This window comes from Rousettus aegyptiacus, unplaced genomic scaffold (genome assembly GCF_014176215.1).
Source record: "Rousettus aegyptiacus isolate mRouAeg1 unplaced genomic scaffold, mRouAeg1.p scaffold_m13_p_1, whole genome shotgun sequence".
NCBI lineage: Eukaryota > Metazoa > Chordata > Mammalia > Chiroptera > Pteropodidae > Rousettus > Rousettus aegyptiacus.
The window spans coordinates 162,715,998-162,729,932 of record NW_023416284.1 but is presented as its reverse complement, the minus strand read 5'-3'; the positions used below and the strand labels follow the sequence as shown (position 1 = coordinate 162,729,932).

The 13,935-nt window shown below is 38.8% G+C and overlaps 1 pseudogene; it reads left to right on the top strand.

Annotated features, from left to right (window-relative positions):
* Positions 1–6,209: 6,209 nt before the first annotated feature.
* LOC118606674 lies at positions 6,210–6,328 on the top strand (annotated as a pseudogene).
* Positions 6,329–13,935: the final 7,607 nt, after the last annotated feature.

Sequence of the window (13,935 nt, the reverse complement as noted above, 5' to 3'; positions counted from 1 at the left end):
AACTTTTATTGACTTTTCTGTAACAGTGAAGATAATCCAAATAATTGTTTACCTTTATGCCTTTTTCGATTTGGTATAAAATTGTATCTAATTTTTGTATGTATGTAAATACACACACATTTTATCTTTAAAGATAAAAATAAGCTTAACATTTTGCTTTTAATTGCCATGTGATTGTTATCAATAGATCGATATATATTTATTAAGCCATATATCTAGCACAGGTTTAGACATAGTAAGGGATATAAAAAAAGATTAAGAAATGGTCTCAGCCTTTAAGGTGGATGTGCATTAACTGAGCAGACATAACTAAGGCTCCTGTCACACTCAAATTACAATTATTGCCAAAACTTATGGTAAATACTGTATAGAAGTTATTAGCTCCAAGTATAGTAAGAGCCAAAAGGAAGAAATTGGGTTGGCTTCGACAGCCAGTACAAGCTCTGTCAAGGATATCAGATGTGAGATGGCTTATAGGAAAAAAATTCTAAAGATAGGCTGAGGGGCAGGGTGTGACATATTTTATTTTGCAGAACACAGAACACAGAAACAAAGACATGAAGATGGAACTGGGCATGATCTCTGTTGGGAAAATTAATATGTCTGATCCTAGAAGGCTGTAGATCTGATTGGAGGCAAGAGGGAGCAAGACGGATGTTTTTTCTCTTTCACTCTTTATGTTCCTTTTTTCTTTCAACAAATATTGATTGAAACTTTTTAGGTGCCTGACACTCTTCTAACTACTGGGGATAGAAGACAATGTATACTGATATGCAGCCTGCGTTCTAGTCAGGTGAATAAAACAGAAGGCTGATAGCAAAAAGGAAGATTAGAGGGCATGTGGAACAAAGTTCTAGAATTTTGAAGAAATTAGGAAGAAGAAATTATCTGTAATTGGCAATAAGGATTAAGAAGGAGCTACTCCATCTCCAGGCCCTGTGGTACAGGAAGGTGTGGGTGAAGCAGCCCCCACTTGAGAGAGGTGCCCAAGAACCAATGTCCTGAGGGAAAGCAAAGTTTTAGTGAGATCTAGAAGGTGAAGCACATGAGGCTTGTATTGAGTAAGTTACAAAACAGATGAGTATGTCCATTTCAAGCTATTATGTGTACTTATCTTATCTGGTCCTCAGCAGAATCCAGTGCAATACACAGATGTAGAAACTGAATTCAAGGACTTAGGTCACTTGCTAACATTCATGTATAACCATAGGCAGATTTACTATAAAGGTAATGACAGCTAAACACTAGGGCTCTCCTGTTTCATAGGCTCTTTCAAAGATGCTGGAAGAAAAAGAGGACCGCTAATGTGCTCACATGGTCATACATGTCAATAAAGTTTATAAGAGCGAGACATTTTATTCACAATTGGTGATTAAATCACAACTGGTAAATATCATTGTTTCTTTCCACATCAATTTCTCCTCCATCAGATTTCTCTTCATGTTGGATGATGGCTGAGAGTTTTTAGGATCCAGTTAATGAAAAGTTGAGTTGTGGATATACAGCAGGTCCTTAAATAATGTCATTTCGTTCAATATCTTTTTGTTGCAATATTGATGAGGTGCTGTAGAAACTTAATTATTGTTCATGTCAATTAGTCTATGGTAAAATTGGTTTCGTTATACATCATTTTACTTAAAGTTGCAGAACCTACCAAGATGTTAGTTGAGGACTTACCATATATAGTTTAAATTTTACAGGATCCACTTTTGTGGTCCAAAGTCATTCGTGTGTATAGTCACATAGACTTCCTGGTATAGAACTGGATTTGAGGCCTGTGCTCCCCCAAGCCCCTAACCCCCTAACCTCCCGCTCACTCTCTCTCTCTCTCTCTCTCTCTCTCTCTCTCTCTCTCTCTCCCTCTCTTTTTCTCTCTCTCTCTCTCTCACACACACACACATTTTGTGCTGATTCCGCTGGCTTCTACCAAAGGCTACAGGTACAGGTTCTTCTACATTATCCTGTATTGGATGTGTGTGGGTGTGTGTAGTGGGAGAGAAACAAGTTTTCACATATAAAGACTGGATTATCATTCCATTCCCTGTAGAAAATATTACACAATTGTTATCCGTTGAGGAGGCGGTTGAAGTGTATACAGCCAAAAAATATTGGGGAAAGAGTATTACAGAAGTATGTCAGGCTCATAAAAATATTGCATTGTTTTTGTGAATTTTGTAATGTATATGACATTCGCCAGTTTTTTAAAATTTGTAATCTTTAGTATATCTTTTCTCATTATAGATATTCACTTTCATATCTAATTTTGTATTTCTAATTTGCATTCCTTTCCTAAAGACCTGTGCTGAAGTTCTATAAGTCCTTCAAATACTTGCAAAGAAATCAAGCATTCTAACTACTACTCTGATGAACCTTGCAGCCTCTCAGATCTACTCAGCCCATCTATGCAACAGCAGAATTAGAAGTTATAGAAGAGAATCTGACCAGTGGTAATTTCCACTAAGAGTAGATCTTTTTTTCTTTTTTCTTTTCTTTGTTTTTAATGACTTCTCCATGTTCGATAATGGTGCCATGAAAAAAATTGAGAAATTCTCCTTTCCCCACCCCCAAACCTCTACCCCAGTAGTTTTCCTTTTCACACACTCTTTTTCATTTCCTGATTCTGGTCTGGACTTGAAGCAAAGGTACCTAAATCAGCCAAAAAAAGCTGTTATTACAATAGTTTTGGCCTAATAGGAGCAGGAAATACCAACAGCCTTACGTGAGCTATTTTCCAGTGAAGAGCCAACCCAAATGCACAAACGTGAGGCCCTTACATAATTCAGATGAGGTTCAGATAAGATCTGGACATCTGGAAACACCTTTCCGCCTAATCCTTGGAGGCCACTGGGTAGGTATGGATTCCCCAGAATGAAATGCTGAAATAAGAGACTGGAATAACATTTTTTTTTTTTAATTTTAAATGCAAGCCCCTGAGAAATAATAAAGGACATTTCTATTGGGAATATTATTCCAAATAATAACTTAAATTATTAAACAGAAAAAAAAATAAGATTGCCAACAAAAATAGAGAAGATTTTGTCTTATTTTTTGAGAATAAAGAATTGTTAGATACACTGTCCAGTCCTTGCACAATTAAATGTTTTGACTTTGATCAGGCTCCAAGGTAAAACAAAATAGACTTCCTTTCCCCAGTGTATTAGATGGAAAACATAAAGAAAAGAAGAGAGAGAGAGAGAAGGAGATTATCCGTGCAAATTGTCTTATCCTCCCACAAAGATCATAAGCCAATTCATAAAACACATAAAGCACATACATCACATGAAGTTATGCATCTTTCTTTCAATGAAATATGTTACTAACAAACTGATGGTATCAATATTCTGGTTGCTAAGTTTTACACTTCATCCTACTCTTCAATATTACTATAAACTCTTGACTGGGGTGTTTATAATAATCTCTTTCTTACTTCCACCTTTTGCAATTTTTCTTGTTGTTTGTAGTATTGACGTAATTGTTTTGTAGTCCTGTTTACTGTGCTAGTAACAGCATTCAAGTGAAATACACATTTTAGAATTTGTGTTGGCCTTGTTGTGACCTGCCTGATGAATCACCACCCTTGGTCTACCAGCCCTTGGTTTCCCAGCACTGACACTGAGCTGTATTTCCCCATTAATTGGAGAAGCCTGTTTATACTGATTCAAATACGTGTCTGGGCTGGGTTGCTTGAACTGCTTCGGGGAAGAGCACTAAGGCAAGGCATCTAAATAGTTAGCTCTTTCTCCTGAAGTCTAGATAGTAAGACAGTATGTGGCATGAGATTTTCAAAACAACTTCCTCTGCAGGAGACCTGAGTTTTGTTTTGTTTTTTTTCTTTGTGTGGTTGATTCACAACATAATTCCATGACTTCTATTTGCTTAGCTCTCAAATATTTGGGTGTCCGTGAGTCTAATATTGAGGGCAGTCACAAAACAGAGACAGTGGTACTGGGCAGAAAGATGTTTGGAGGCTTGAAGAGACACAGCGATTGTGCATCGCCTGCAAAATCCTTCAGGTTTGTGTCAATGGATGCTTAAATAAATAAATGAATACATGTAGGAATGAGCAGAACTAGAACACATAGCTAAACTTTATGGGGAATGAGGCCCTGCCAACCCCAGAGTCTTACTAACAAGACCCTGTTAATCCCAAAGGCATCTTGGCTTGATGTGTCTCTTGGCCCCACCAAGCAACCCAGGTTAGAGGTTAGAAGGGCATGCCCTTTCTTAATTATATTACTGATAAATCAATATGACTATCACTGACCATCAATTCTACTGAAATATCTATTACTTATTTTATAAATTATTCTTACAACTGTCTCTTCTCTTTACCCACTACCTACTTTTTAGCCTTTTGACTATTCATTTCTAACTCCTCACAAATTAAAAAGATTAGGGAGGAGCCGTAAAACCAGTTTCTCTCTCAATTAGAAACTCTTATGAAAATGAGACCAGGAAATGGCCAAGGAAAATGATAAACAGAAGAGGTTAAAAAGCAACCATAATGTGGCTGTGGATTTTAGGTTGTCATAGAGTGATTTGTCTCCAGAGTCCAGGTTAATCGAAAATAGAAGAGATAAAGTATATACAAGTCATTTACCTTCTTTAATAAACTTGGCATCTACCCATCGGTCAGGCTCAACGTCATCATAATCCCAATCCTACTATAACTGACACTCTAAAGCTAGTGATAGAGGGTGAGGGGCAAAATGGAATACAAACAATAACAAATGAACCCCATTGTGTTACAAATGAATGAGAAAAACACACTGAAGGGGGTAGGAAAGAAAAGAATTAACCTGAGTAATTTCAGCAAATAGCATTTTATCTGTATACTAAAAGGCTACAGACAAAAAGAACTGTACACAAATATATACTCAAGTAAACTATGTTTCTCATGGTAATAAGTTAGCAATTCTGAAACTATTTTATGGTATATTAGGACTGAGCGAAAGTAAATCTGTTGTGGGTAATAAAAGCAAGGTTCCCTGCTGTCGACAAAAGGAGTTACAAATGAGGAAAGGGGAAGGCTAGGTAGAACGAATGGTATGTTGTTGGACCAGAACCAGAAACAGAGGTATCAGTAGGAATGCATAGATTTAAATGTGTGTGGGGTGGGGGGGGGAGGCGGGGAGAGGGTGGTACACAGCTGGGCTATTTTTAGCAGTGATGACCTAGAGCCCCTTCTCTATTTTTTTTTCTTTGAGGAGTCATCTAAGGTCCTTAGAGAGAGAAGAAAAATATATCCTGTCAGTGTTTTTAAGAGAAATGGATACTAGCCTCACATGGAGATAACAGGTTCACAATTCTCATTGGTTTCAGTGATAGCATTACTATCACAAAGTGTAGAACTAGAGCAGAGTTTATAAAAGGAGAGGGAAATAGGGAAATAAGAAAATATCGACAACAGCTAAGAAGGACCCCTGTTCCCGAGATGTCTCAATCCAGGAACCACGTTCTAAGAACCTCAAACTCCATTTACTCCATTTCAACTCTCATAAAATAATCATGAATTCAGAGGCTACTGCTTAGGTTTAGGATATATTCTTGATCTATAAAATTTGTTTAATGGTGGAAGTCCTCCCGTTTAAAATTTGTGAGAAAGAGCAAAACTAAAATTTTTCAGCCACTTCTAAGCCATTTTTGAATTAATAATGTATGATCAAAACGAAAAGCACAGCCATTCAAAAGCAGCTCTCAGGGATTCTTCACACAGATTCAAGAAACTGACAAACAATCAAGTTACTTTCTCCAGAGAACTTTCCCACTTATTAGTCACTTGTACAACTTCAATGAGAAATGAGTCAAAGAGGCTTGATGCCACGTGGAATGAATCATTCCCTATTGAGAGAGAGAAGCCTTTGAGGGGTACTGACAAGCAATCTACTTATGTTTCTAAGGAAGGATTTATTTATGCTTGAATTCAAGGAGAGAGGATGACTGTAACATTTCATATCAAACCAAGACTTGAATCAGAAAATTAGCAGGTACCCAAAGGCTTGTGTTGATGGAGTGTGTGACAGCAGCTACTCCCTATTATATGAGCACTGTGATTTCTCTTACCTAGGGTTTTTCTTGTTTCTATTTTACCACTGACTATGTTTTCTTAACTACTATCTGTGAAAAACCCATGCCCTAACAAATCTCCCTGTCCTGTAACCTCTCTTAATCTGACCAGCAGCTCCAAGACATCAAAAAGGTTTAAGTCAGTCTACTGGCATGCTGCCCTGAACAAGCCCAATCCCATCTGATCTTGGCTGCTAAGCAGGGTCGGGCCTGGTTAGTACTTGGATGGGAGACCATCTAGGAAGACCAGGTGCTGTTGGCTTAAAAAATGAGGGATTGTAAACTGACAAAGTCCTTGCAATCTGTGAGATCAACCAAGAGTTGCCTTGCCTAAAATAAATAAATAAAATAAAATAATAATTTTAAAAAAGGTTTAAATCAGACTTCAGTTGTTTGCTTCCTTTCCCTAAATAAACTGAGAGGTTTACAAGTAGGAATATAATGAAAAATTCAAGAGATATACTTATTAATAAATTATAGGGTCAAAGCTCTAGTCAGGAGCTAAAATTATTGTGCACAGCCCTGTTTTGAATCTCAAAGCTATGGACCCAGAAAGGGCACCACTATTCACTGTCCCATTAGTACAGATGGGAGTTCAGGTTTTTGAAATTTATTTAATAATTTATTGTTATTGAATAAATTGACATTAGTTGAATATTGAATAATTCCTAAACCTAAAATCTAGGACTCATTCATCCAACGATTTACCCATGGTGATTGTTTATGATGTACCAGACTCTGTCTAGGTACCAGGGAAATAGAGACAAAAAATAAGATGTACCCTGTAGTCAAGAAGCTTATGAATGGAATGAGGACATGTAAACAAAATGAACAAATAAAGTGATATGACATAAAGTGTGAGAAGGATACAGAAATAGCATAAACGAGAAAGTTTTTTAACCCTGGAGATATCAGGAGTCCTAAAGAGAGAATCCTGCAGAAAATGACATCTGAGGCAATTCTGGAGAAGACATAGGTCACCAGGCAGACTTCGGGGAAAAAGAAAGTGGAGGGAGAGGAGGGGCAGGGCTTTCTTGGAAGCAAAAACAAAACAAAACAAAACAAAAACAAAAACAGGAGGTGAAAATGCATGCATGAAATAGTATCTAGTCCTATAAAACTCAAAGTCAGTATTGTTGGTGAGTTAGCTGGGCAAGGTGAAGAAAGGAGGCAAGCAGATGCCTGGTGCACAGGGAGCAGATAGAGCTGGAGGTTATCAGCCTCGCAGGGCCCACCTGTATGAGACCCACTGTCATGCTCAGCCTTCATCTAATAGGCCAGCAGATTCCAGAGGAAGGTTTCTCAGAAGAGACAGGGTCAGGTGTGCATTGTGGATAGATGTTTCCAGGTAAAAACAAAATGAGAGAAACTACAGCGACAGCATGTAGTTTACAGTCTGGTTAGAAATGTACCTCCCCAATATTCTTTTAATTTTCTACGTCATATTTAAGAGCACTAGCTTTTCTTCTGAGCCTTCAAACCCCATGCCAACTGCTAATGATGTCAGTGGCAACAACATGGAGTAATGCATGCCATGGAGTGAACAGTTAAGACTGCCACTACCACTCCTTTTTTACCTGCTTCATCAGCTAGCCCAAATAAACATTCCTTCTTAAGTAAGGATGCTTGCTTCAAGATGGCAGCTTTAAGACAAGACTCTGAGCCCTTCCTTCTAACCACCTGTGGTTCCGAGAAACCCCTCCAACATTCAAATTCCATAGCCCCTGCTTCTAAGAAGATTCTTTGGCTTTTCCAGACTGTAGGGGTCTCATGTGTTAAAGGCCTTACGGGAAAGCTCTCTCCGAGCCCCAATGGTCTACAAATAATCAGGAGAGGTCTCTGCAGATGGGGCCTAGGCAGAGTGTGTCCATTACTCACTGATTAATACCATTGTTCCTGAAACTGGCAACAGATGGTATGGCCAATGGCTAAATGTTTAGCCGAATTTCCTTTTCAGCTATGAGCTGCCTGCCACATAATCATATTCTATCTGAAAAACCAAAAGCCTAGAACTGCTCCATTAAATACAAACAGTGTTGATCATCTGCAAAACCAAAATGAATTTCCTGTAGTATATTCAAAACATAAAACTAATAGCTACTCATAAATACCTTCTGTTGTTTTATACATTTTAAGTAACTTTGGTTAGGTGCAATATGATCACTTCAATTTACATTTTTGAGACTATAAATACCATGTGCTTGTTTTTCTTTTCTTTCCTTTTCTTTCTTATTCTTTTCACCTTTATTTTCACTTAGCTATTATCAAGTGGTAGATTGTTTATAAAAAAAATTAAGATTTCTTTCTTCTTGTAAAAAATTAGTATAAGTTAATGAGGGTAAACAGACCTCTTTTTTTTTCCTCATCTCACTCATAGAGTTGCCAGATTTAACAAGTACAAATACAAACTGCCAAGTTAAATTTAAATTTTAGATAAACTACAAATAATATTTCAGTATAAACACATTCTATGCAGTATTTGGGACATAAATATATTTTTAAAATTCTTGTTATCTTAAATTCAGTTTTAACTGGAGGTTCTGTATTTTATTTGGCAAACCATTCAAAAAGATCTGAATTTTATTTAATAATATTTTGATTAGGATATCTAGCCTGGAAGATAAATAAGACAAGAAAAAATATATAATAAGTTGCCTTGCTCATCATATTGAGTAATCGCTACATTGGGTAAGTGATATCTAAAATCTTATTCTTTCATTTTCCATAAGTGTGTACATTACTTTTCAAATAAAAGAGCAATACAATTTAAAGAGAAAAATATATTTAATTAAAAAACTCTATTTCCATTTTTAATGCCCGTGTTACCTGCCCACACTGCATATTATGAAACTAATATTTTTTAGCATTTTATTTTATTATTAGTTTTAAGTATACAGTACATTGGTTAAACATTTATACAGTTTATGAAACAATCTCCCTGATTATCTTCCCTCTGGCTCTACACATAGCCATTACATTACTGCCGCCTGCATTCCCTATGCCATGCTCCCCATTCCCATGAAAATCCACCAACTACTAATTTGTACTTCTTTAACCTTCATTATGAAGCTAATTTTGAGAGTTATGTCACTTTAAGTTTTCCCACCCAAGTCTTCACCAGACTGAGATGGGTCTTCATCTTTTTAGTTGAGAGCCCCTTTGTAATCAATTGATTAATTCAATCTCTACACATCCCAAAGTTCTCTCAAATAAGACCTGCTGTAGAAGATGAAATAAGAAATGTGTCTGAATGTTTGAATGAATGAGTGAATAAATGAATGAATGGAGTTCTTCGGCTTTTTGTACATTCCATTAGATGGAGCGTTGCTGGCTTACAGCCATCAAGGAAAAGTACAATCAATTTATGTACGCCTCCAACTCATCCTTTCAATGTGCTCTAAAAAATCAGTCCCGGACTTTTGAGTCACGCTTCTCTTGCTCAGGCCCGCTTTCATGTCTGGAAGTGTACTTTCCCTTCTAATAAAACTTTTCTTTTCTACTCTAAAAAAAAAAAGAAAAAAGAAAAAAAATCAGGCTCTTCACAGAATTATGGACTCTCCCAAGGTGAAGTAACTATGTTGGTGTTGGCACTCTTAGGGAGAGGTTTTGCCAGCCATATATCAGAAAGAGTGAGGGGACCTCAGAAGGGTGTGGGGCAGACTCCAATCTAACCATGAACTGAGATCGTTCTGATGGCTCTTCTGTCATCACTAATAAGAAATGTTTTTATAGGAAATCATCACTAGCAAAACATAAGCTTCTGACTTTTACTTTAAAGAAAAGATGCCAGCTTCTAAGCTCATCCTTTAATTGCCCAAAATGTAATAGAAGAGGTTGCTGGTGTAGTGAACAAGCCAGAACAGAGATGTGGAAGCCAAATGTTCTCTGTTACTACTATGGAAAGTTCACTGAGAGCTGTGGTCTGAAGCCAACCAAAGGATGCAGGAGACTGGAGATTTTCCTTTTTCTTCAGGCCCACAGCAAAGTCCCTCGCCTTCGTTCTTTTGCAAAGCAACCTCCAGGTACATCTCGAAGAGCTGCTACAAAGATGCTTCAGCCTAGAACAAGAGTGAGTCATGGTTTGTACAACTCAATGGTGCTGCCAAGCCGCCTCTGCTCTCCCTCACAGTTTTTGTTTTCTTGGTATGTAATTAGTTGTTGGCATTATGAATGTGTCTTATGAGAAAAAAAAAAAATGTGAGCACCTGTTGTTTCTAGAATGAGTGCTCTGTGCATCTTACTGAGATAAGCCACCCGCTCAGGGTCCAAGGTACTGACCAACACGTGGCCACCTAACTCAGAGGTCTACTGCCCTCTCGTTATGTTTTCACCAGGGAACATGATTTCTAGCTACTCCCTCCTGCCTTCTGCTGTGTTACAAAGAGAGCAAACTCACTTCAGAAAAAGCAGTTCTAGTTGCCCAAAACTTGTAAGTTATCATCTAGTAGTTCTCAACCCCAGTTGCACATGAGAAATTAAAAACAAAAACAAAAACAAAGCAAACAAAAAACAAACAGTGCCAGAACCCTACCTGGGACAAGTTAGACAGAACCTCTGGAAGTGGGGTTGGCTAGGCCATTTGTTCTTTCAAAGTTCCTCAAACTGCTTATAATGGACGGTCAAGGTTGAGAACCACTGATATTATCCATTAAGATCCTTCCTGGTGAAACTGAGACCCAGAGAGACCCTGACAGACCATCTCAGTTCCCATAGCTTGTTAGTTAGTGTGCCCATAGCCATTTGTCTGTCTTCTTCTAGACTATGAAAACTCGAGCACTTGAACCACGATGTTGACATTTCAATTCACTACCGCAATAAATGTTTGATAAAGACAAAAGGAAGAAAAGGAAGGACCAGAACCTGTTCTTCCCTTTGTCCCACAGCCTCTCACTAAGAAAAACTGTATTAACAGCTACGAATTTTCCACCCTCAAAACTGTCATTAAATATCAGATTTTCCAAACTTATGACCCATTCATGTCTGGAAAAGTTCTATAAGTCAGATGGCCCCCCAAATCCCAAACCAAATGACTTTGCCCTAATTAATCCAGCTGTTTTAAGCTAAGTGCTTGATCTTGTGCAATACCCCATGCCTCACTAAATTCTCATGTCGTGGAATCTCATTTATTTCCCTCGTTAAACTTGACATTGTTCAATTAATAGGGCACTCAAAATGGCATATTTTCTTTCCATATCAAGACTCTAGAGTGAAGAAAAGAATTATGGGACGTCTACGTTGTGATTAAGGACACATAGAACTAAAGCCATAACTCTGAGAGTTGCTGAGGCCTTAGCACAGAGTCCAGAGTGATCTGTGGCCTTACTGGCTCTGTCTACTGCCAGCTCTATATCTTTCGCCTGGCAGTCAGGTGGAATTCATGTGAAATCCAGCCAGCGCAATGTGGTATAAGGGCTCAGAATTGGGGCACAGATGTCTGAGGCCACAGAACTGTGAAGCAGATACTATGGCGCCCGGCCCAGGTCCTCGTCCTCGCAACTTTAGCGCACAGCGACCGGCCTTCCAAATGCCTGTGTATCCACACTGCATTCCTTTGCCTGAGGGTGTTCAGTTGCCCCCCAAAGCCCTCCTGCCCACCTATATAGCTGACTGGAAATGCCAGAGAATGAACATCTCCCTACCTCTACTGTTGCCCCCGACCCCAAACCGACAGGAATTGGAGTTTATAGCTCCGACTCACCTCAGGTACACTAGTAAATTTAAGTTACGTGTTTAGTTTTATCCAGGAATGAAGGCCCAGTCGCCAGTTTTTGCCTGGCTTGCTAACGTAACTTATATTCGATAACTTCCCTTCTTGCTCCTTTTCCCACTTCCTTGCCAATGTTTCTTCACCTTATCACTCAAATAATGAAATCTTTGTGCCAAGGTCTGACTCTGGGACCGCCCAAAGAAGACACAGTGGCCTTGTTACTATATAGTCATGTGATTTTAAAACCATTTAACCTCTTGATAAGTTGCTGTCCTCAAATGTAAAATAAGGAAAGAAATTTGAAGTCCCACTTGGTCACAGCAGCAGGCAAAGGGATGCTTCATATAGTTACCAAAACCCTCTTCGACCTGAGCCCGGTCTCCTTCGCTTCTTCTCCGCTCGCCTCCAAGTGCTCCCCTCCCCCATGCTCTTCTCCAGCCACCAGGATATCTCTTTGAATTCTTGCAACTGCCACATTCCCCCTTCCTTTTGAAACTCTTACTCATGCTGTCCCTCTACCTAGAAGACTCTTCCTCCCTCTGTTCGGCTCACTGCTATGCATCCTCCAGTTCCAACTTGAAATGTCGCTTCCTGTCAGGAAGCCATTGCTGACCCCCAGACTAGGATCGTGTTACCAGATACAGCGTTCCTATCATCACGTTTGTCATGTTTCATAGTAATTCCTGTTTACTTCTTCAAGTCTACCTCACTCCCCAACCATCATTGGCCTTCATGCTCCTTAAGGACAGAAACCCAATTTATCTTGCCCCTCTCCCTACTCTAGTGTTGATACCCAGCCCAATACCTGAATACAGTAGGTACTTAATAAATAATCATTGAATAAAATGCATACTTGTTCACTAAACATTAATATTGATGAATTAGAATATTTTGGAATAGAAGTTAAAACAAAGCCTTCCACCAAGAGTCTCAAATGTTTTCCACCCAAGATATGGCTTTTCCCCTCAGCCCTTGTCTTTGAACTCTCAGGAGACGGGTGTACAAAGTGTGGGGTTCTCTTCAACTGAGAGCAGCTTTATCTTTTTTCCTAGTGTGGACTGTCATTATTTTTAACATAAAATTTTTTTGAATTGAAAAGCACAGCATTAAAATAATTCAGCCCAATACTTACAAGAATATGGACTAGAAATTTGTAAAAGGAAGTTTAGTAGCAAACACTAAATATGAGCAATGTTTGGAAGCAGAAGGCATAGTATTTATCAGCCGTTAAGATCAATGCAGACTTCCTAGGTATGGGTCTTTCAGACATTCCTTGGTCGCCGGATGGGCTTTATCTCAAAAATTCCTAGATCCTTTAGGTATGGGGCCAAATGAAGAAAGCCACTCTCAACCCTTCCAACCACCACCTGTCCTAAAGTCAAGTCCAAATTCCTGAGCATGTACAAAGGCCTCTTGGGGCCCTACTTTGCCTACCTTTCTCTCCAGGCTCATCTTCCTCCATATTCTGGCTCATGCTTTCCTTGTACATTTACGTGCAAGCATAATGTCATTTCACATTTGTGCTGGAGGCCCTGCTGTTCACCCAACCTCAGACTCCTCCCTCTCTTCCCCACCCTTCCGTCAATTCTGCTTACCACTCCCATCCATCCTCTGAGACTGAACTCAGGCCCCAGGGCAGCCTTCTCTAAACTTCCAAACTGGAACTTCCAATGTTGGCTTCTACTTCCCCGAGTTTTCTCTCAGCACATTTACATACTAAAAATATTGGTGCCTTACCTCCTCAACTCCTAAGCACTTCACAAACTTTGCCTCCTCAATGCTGAGCACAGTGCCTGTTACTGAATAAGCACTCATTAAATGTCTGCTCAAATATACTCGTCAATGTAAGAAACATCCAAAACTAGATAATTTTTTTAAGAGTTTATGTGAGCCAAAACTGATGACAATTGCTGGGAAGCAAAATTCTAAATGCTCTGAGAATAACAGTTTTCCAGTTTCTTTTATGCATTTGAAATTAAAGACAGAAGTAAGGAAAATTACATGAAGGTGCGAAAAAGCAAGGTAAGGACTGCATTCCAGGAGAGGTAATAAGATTATGTGCTCTCTTGAGGGTGGTTATGCTTATTTCAAAGGTGTGTTAAACCTAGGTGCAAAAGAAAAATGGACAGAACTTGCTTAAGGAAAAGACAAACCTTTTACTA